The sequence below is a fragment of the Octopus sinensis genome, linkage group LG29, assembly GCF_006345805.1.
Source record: "Octopus sinensis linkage group LG29, ASM634580v1, whole genome shotgun sequence".
NCBI lineage: Eukaryota > Metazoa > Mollusca > Cephalopoda > Octopoda > Octopodidae > Octopus > Octopus sinensis.
The window spans coordinates 15,193,618-15,201,117 of record NC_043025.1 but is presented as its reverse complement, the minus strand read 5'-3'; the positions used below and the strand labels follow the sequence as shown (position 1 = coordinate 15,201,117).

The 7,500-nt window shown below is 42.5% G+C and overlaps 1 protein-coding gene and 1 long non-coding RNA gene across 13 annotated transcripts in view; both read right to left on the bottom strand.

The window, feature by feature from the left end:
- Positions 1-7,500, bottom strand: part of LOC115226081 (huntingtin-interacting protein 1) — a 151,992-nt gene that overhangs the window by 141,014 nt on the left and 3,478 nt on the right. The window lies entirely within an intron of this gene.
- LOC118768432 overlaps positions 1-7,500 on the bottom strand; it is a 23,738-nt gene that overhangs the window by 15,670 nt on the left and 568 nt on the right. The gene's annotated exons all lie outside the window — the stretch shown is intronic.

Here is a 7,500-nt window from a genome sequence, read left to right as displayed (position 1 = left end):
AGCAAGGTTCAGCCAGGAGAAAGAAGACAGGCACCAAGAGCAGCAGCTGGGGAGATGGGGGGGGGGGGTTGAGCCCAGGTGTCAAATGGGTGGCCAGGAGAAGCAAGGAAAGAGACAGGAATTCAGAAAACATTTCCACCCCCACCCAATGGAAAACCTTTTTATATTCCTGTCTGTGACTGAAGCCCTACATCAAAGAGTGGGGTGTATTGTAACCACAAGAGTCACCATTGAAGGAGATGGTCATTATTGGACTCATTAACAGGCAAACAAAAGGAAAAGCTATATACATATATACATAGTTATGTATGTTTGTTTATATATATATATATATATACATATATACACAATTGCAGCGTGGAAGGTGTTTATAAGCCATTTAAGAAACACACAAAAGCCGTTCGATTCACTTCAACATTTAAGTTTAATTTGTCGAAATATTTTCGTCGCTTTAGGACCGCGACCTGTTCACTGACAAAGTCCGGACTTTGTCAGTGAACAGGTCGCGGATTTTACCGACGAAAATATTTTGACAAATTAAACTTAAATGTTGGAGTGAATCGAACGGCTTTTGTGTGTTTCTTAAATGGCTTACAAACACCTTCCACGCTGCAATTGTTTTCGTTCCAGCACACGATCTCAGATCAAATTACTTGCGATGCGAGTACATCTCCGTAATATATATACATATATATATAGTTAATACAAAGAGAAAACACAACAATGCGAAGACGTGGAACAAGTATAGTATTATTGGACGCTAAGGAAAGGAGGGTTTAACGTTTCGAGCGGAGCTCTTCATCGGAAACATTGGAGAAGGAAAGATCCAGAGAAGGGAAGACAGAAGAAAAAAATCGTCAACGGTACACACGAGGTCACATTTTGAATATACATATATATATATATATATTTATACATACATTTACATAGATATCTATATGTATATATACAATAGACAAACACATAGGCACATATACATACACTCAGATGTATGTGCATGTGTGTGTGTGTGTGTATATATATATATATATATATATATATAGTATATCTATGTGCGAGTGTGTATACATACACACACAATCTAATGAGAGTCTGTGTGTCTGTAGTGTGTTATCTTTCTAAAACACTTATACATCTGACACTCCTCTTCAGAGACACCATCATCACACACACAATCTACATCCCCACACAGTCTCCAAGCGCACGCACATACACACACACACGCAAGCTCAAACCCAAGGTGTATGCAATTACTCGACTTACTAAAAATAGCAGCCAAATCCCCATCAAATCCTCCACAAGGAGATCCATTATTTTCATTTTTTTATCCGTACCAGTAATACTCCCTTCTTAATATGAATTGTGAAATTACTCATTTGTTCTCCTTCATCCAGGATATAAACCGACTGGCCCAGGGATTAACCCTTTTGATACCAACCCGGTTGAAACTGGCTCTGGTTCTGTAGTATAAATGTCTTGTTTTCATAAGTTTTGAATTAAAATCTTCCACCAAACCTTAGTCACAATTTATGTTCTTAACACTAGCTGAATGATAACTAAGTTATTTTACTAAATTCTTTGTTATATTTAAAGTAATTGAAAGAAACACAGAGCATCTCAGCAGAAATATTGTAACAAAAGGGTTAAGCTCACACAAAAACTACAACGCTTCTTTTCACCGCTTCACAACTAAGGTCCACGAAACGGAAACTAGTTACTTCTTGTGGGTTTCACAAATAGTTCTCAATGTCTTGAGGGGTTTACTGCAGATGAGAGGAAGAAAGGTGCAAGAGGCAACACCTGAAATGTGGGGACTATAACATAGGTGCTGGCATGGCTAAGTGTTTAAGAATTTTGTTTCCCAACCACATGGTTCCGGGTTCAGTCTTCTACTATACCCTCAGACTGACCAAAGCCTTGTGAGTGGATTTGGTAGATGGAAACTGGAAAAATCTTGTCGTGTGTGTGTGAGTACAAAATACTGGTGATGGAGCCATATAAAAAAGCACCCTGAACACTTTGTGGGGTGGTTGGCATTAGGAAGTGTATCCAGCTGTAGAAACCAAGTCAAAACAGACTATAGAACTCAACGTGGCTCCTGTCCTTGCCAGTACTTATACTTACTTGTACTTGTGACGACCTACCAGGAACCGGAGTTCCTGACGGCATAGGTCTGACTCTACCCATTGCCAGCGTCCCCACCACGGTGAGGAGGGGGTGGACTTTGTCAAGCTCTCCAACCCATGACAGCATAGAAAACAGACATTAAAAAAAAAAGCACAATAAATACCAGGCTTCAAAAAAAAAAAAGAAACAAACAAACAAAAGTAAGTACTGGGAAGAATTCTTCAAGGCAGAGCTCCAGCATGGCCACAATCTAATGACTGAAGCAAGTAAAAGATAAAAGAGGGAAAAGATGAAGACACACATCTGGATGTGTTGGAAAATTTCTGAAGGAAGCTGGTGGAATAAAACGGCTGAGATGTGGAGGCTATAATCACAGGTCAGTGAGAGCTGATTTAGGATCGGGAAGATGACTCCTGATGAGGATTAAATGTAGACGTAATTGTTAGAGTTAACGAGCTTGTTAGTTAACTAATGTTATAAACATATTAAATTAATAAGAAAATTAATATCTTCAAATCAGAAATATAGGTTTCTGGTTCACATCTAATTAGGGTCATTTGATGATTGCAACAGTAGACATGGTCAAGGGCCAGAAAGCTATTTTAGAGGTGGGCCAGGGTGGAAAGGTTGCTTTGTATGTTGTGGGTCAAAGTAAATAGAAAAAAAATACAAATCTCTAGAAAGATCTGGGTTTTTTTTTTTTAAAGTCATTTGTTGTAGCAAAGGAATCGTTACAACATTTAATGAGTTTCAAATTAGTATGCATCACGTGTGACCCAGCATGTAGTGAAGAGTTAAAAGCAGTTTTAATCAGGCTGAATGGAGGTGGTTGTGGGTTTTTGTAGTTGATGTGGGGTCAACCAGTTTAGTGGAGGCACATGGCCTAGTGGTTAGAGCAGCGGACTCACGGTCGAGGGATCACGGGTTCGAATCTCAGACCGGGTGATGTGTGTGTGTTTATGAGTGAAACACCTAAGCTCCATGTGGCTCTGGCAGAAGGTAATGGCGAACTTCTGCTGACTCTTTTGCCAAAACTTTCTCTCACTCTTTCCTCCTGCATCTTGCAGCTCACCTGCGACAGATTGGCGTCCCGTCCAGGTGGGGAACCTATACGCCAAGGAAACTGGGAAACCGGACGTTATGAGCCAGGCATGGCTCGAGAAGGAATAAACAAACAAAAACAAACAACCAGTTTTGCTGATCCCATCAACAGACAAATGGTTTTAATCACTCTCTCCCTACCTACAACCATTCATACATACAAGGGGTTTGGGATAAATTTGATGATTTTTCAAGAACAGCCTGAGGTATTGGTGAACAATGGTGTTGGAGAGCATAAGGATTAAAGCTGTAGTTGAGAGCAAGTGAGCTGCCATGGAGGCCTGGATGCCATCTGAATATTGGAAAAGAGTTACCTGTATCTTGATGATTTGCACCTGGTATCAAAATGCCAACATCATGATTGCTGACCAATGCTCTGATGAGGCTATAAGACACGACATGGACAGCTGCAATGGAGACAACGAAGCCTTGGTCAGCAGGAAGGGACACAGCAGGCATTCCCACTGCATCTGCAAGCCAGAATTCTGCACATCTTTGGACAGGGCCTTGGGCTTAATCCAGACAGCTATGTGAGGCTGCTGGAGACTGTGGTCAAACCCTGGCTGGAGAGGGTTGCTGCTGGAAGGTCATATTTTTGGCAGTAGGATTTGGCTCCTTGCCATACCTCTGGAAAGAGTCAGAAGTGGCTTTTGGAGAAATTCTAAGGACTTCACCAGCCCCTATTTCTGGCCCCTGAATCTTCCCAATTGAGATCCCAATTGTGTGCCTTCAACACCAAGATAAGCTGGTGTCCAAGACCTAGGAGATGCTTGAAGATTTTCCCAGGGACTTGGTGAGGAATGCAGGCACCAGGTTCCAGAGGACTCTTCAGTCATGGTGGAGGCTAAAGGTGGATCCTTTGAATAAACTGTTATTCACAGCCATAATCAAGTTGAGAATTTTTGATATTTAAGATACTTTTATTTTGGAATGGGACAATGCATCTCCTTTTTATGCAAACTGAACCCAAACTGCCTGTATAAACTATATTGCTAGTGTGTTTGAGGGGCTGTTGGTCCCTGTGGATCTGTTTACTTAGAAAATATGAAAGCACTGTTCAACTTTTATCTTTTACAGGTTCCAACAGTTAGACTGCAGCCATACTGGAGCACTGGCTTGGAGAGGTTTTAGTGAAATGAATCAACTCCAGCAGATACTTTTTTTAAAAGCCTGGCACTTATTCCATTGGTCTCTTTGGCCCAACTGCTAAGTTATGGGGACATAAACACACTGATACTGGTTGTCAAGTGGTGGTGAAGGACAGGCACAAACACACACACATATACATGCATACACACACGAGGGGGGACCCCCTTCAGTCATGACGCTGACCATGGGATTGCACCTAGAAAGTTACCCTCCTAGTCACAAGTCTGGGCAAGGTGGGTTATGGAAGGCCAGCAGTCGCCCAAGCATGCCGCCTCCTCTCCCCATGCCACCAGTGTTATCCAAGGGAAAGGCAAAGGGGCCGATACAGCTTGGCACCTGTGACGTCGCAACTCATTTCTACAGCTGAGTGAACTGGAGCAACGTGAAATAAAGTGCCTTGCTCAAGAACACAACACGCAGCCCAGTCCAGGATTCAAGCTCACAACCTCACGGTCGTAAGCTCAACGCTCTAACCACTGAGCCATGCGCCTTCACACATACATACACACACACACACACACATACATATATATATATATATATATATATATATATATATATATATACACACACACACTACAGGCTTCTTTCAGTATGGAATACTCAGCCACTTGATCAAACACTCAAATAGGGTGTGTAAAGAGGGAAAGAACCCTCATCTGTAATTTTGATGAAATTTGAATCATAGGTAATCCAGTTCATTACAGAAAATATAACAAAAGTCTAATTCTTTAATTGCATGTAACACAGGCAACGCCGGGTATCTCTGCTAGTATATATATATATATAGGCGCAGGAGTGGCTGTTTGGTAAGTAGCTTGCTAACCAACCACATGGTTCCGGGTTCAGTTCCACTGCGTGGCATCTTGGGCAAGTGTCTTCTGCTATAGCCCCTAGCCGACCAATGCCTTGTGAGTGGATTTGGTAGACGGAAACTGAAAGAAGCCTGTCGTATATATGTATATATATATATGTGTGTGTGAATATGTTTGTGTGTCTGTGTTTGTTTCCCTAGCATTGCTTGACAACCGATGCTGGTGTGTTTACGTCCCCTGTAACTTAGCGGTTCGGCAAAAGAGACCGATAGAATAAGTACTGGGCTTACAAAGAATAAGTCCCGAGGTCGATTTGCTCGACTAAAAGGTGGTGCTCCAGCATGGCCGCAGTCAAATGACTGAAAACAAGTTAAAAAAAAATATATATATATATATATATATATATATATATATATATAAATGAGAGAGATGGAAAATACAAGAGTGTTTATTGGATTGAAATAATTGTATCGATCAATTAACATTTTCGTATCTTCCATCTCTCTCATTAATCAAAATACCCACCATGGGAAGAAATAGGGATGGATGGAAGTGCAAGGTGTGGTGAACATAGGCGAAAACGTAGTCAATCATGGACACAGCTTATTGTGTCAGTGACACATAAAAGCACCAACCGATCATAGCCGTTGCCAGCCACCTCTGGCACCTGTGCCGGAGTGGTTGGCGTTAGGAAGGGCATCCAGCTGCAGAAACACTGCCAGATCAGACTGGAGTCTGGTGCAGCCTCCTGGCTTCCCAGACCCCGGTCAAACTGTCCAACCCATGCTAGCATGGAAAACGGACGTTAAACAATGATGATGATATTGGGGATGTAATTAAACAATGTCCACATTGGATGAAAGGTGTTGTGGTAGAATGGTCAAGAAATTCACTTTGAACCACGACACACCCATTTCACTCTGCAGCATGTATCTACAATCCCAGATATTGGTTATATCGGCACCCCTAGTCTACCAGTGAATGTAGTATGTAGTACAAACCCTCATACACCATCATGTCCTTCCAAATCCTGCTGCATTTCACATGGAATTTTTGGCCCTCCTCAGTTGTCTTGGCATACAAGACAGCCTACCTTTTGGGGGCTGTAAATTTTGGTCCGAAAATTCATCATCATCATCATCATCATTTAACATCCGCTCTCCATGCTGACATGAGACAGTTTGGAACTGGTAAGCCAAAGAGCTGCACCAGGTTCCAGTCTGACTTGGCATGGCTTCTATGGCTGGATGCATTTCCTAATATGCCAACCACTCCAGGAGTGTAATGGGGGCTTTTTGTGTGCCACCAGCCCAGGTGCCATTTACTTGATACTGGCAATAGCCACGACTATGGTTTCACCTGGCTTGATGAGTCTTAAGCACAGCATATCACCAATGGTCTCGGTCACTCGTCATTGCCTCTGTGAGGCCCAACGTTGAAAGATCATGCAACTAGCAACAGCTATGATTACAATTCCATGAGTGCCATTTACCCGACACTGGCAAGTATGATGGAAAACACAGTACAAATCCTAGGTGGAGACTGGCAGAACGATTCGAGGGTCAGATGCATTGTGGTAACTATTCTGATGCCTTGTATGCTGAGTTGAAATCCTGCCAAGGTCGATTATGCCTCTCATCTTTTTAGGGATCAATGAAAAGGTACTGTATTTCCCAGAATACAAGTTAACATAGTATATAGTGTAACCATGTCATGATGATGGCTGCCCCCTCATTATCGAGTATGGCCATTGCACGAAGCTCAACTGTTATTGGTGCTGTGATCGAATGTGACTTTTATTCGCTTTATAAGGCTACAGCCAGCCATTTAGTTGAGACTCGCAGCACCATCAACAATCATAAACAATGTTGTTATCATGCAATGCCTGTGCAAGAAGATTCTTTTTGAAGTGAGGAAAGGCTGTGCACTGAGTCAATCCCACTCACTAAGCAACAGCAGCCATAATCCAAAAAGAAGAACAAGTCAACATCATCGGTAACCACTGAGCCACAGGTTTTATGTCGGAGTTATCCCAGTTACCTGAGTTACCTTCTCCTAGAAGGATGCCCTAACAAAGGCTAGGAGTCCTTCACTCCCAATGGTTTAACCGCGCGATCAGGTATTCAGTCCGATTATTTCTATGTCCCCGCGCATGATACAGCCTTAAGACACTTATTGGATGGCCGTTGACTCTCAAGAGTTCCTCTGCCCTTTGACGGGTTTTGTTTTTCATCCCGCAGGGTGTCCAATAAACACCCTCCTCACCAAGCAAGCTTGGTGGGGTTGCCGGTTTAGTCGCCGACGGCCC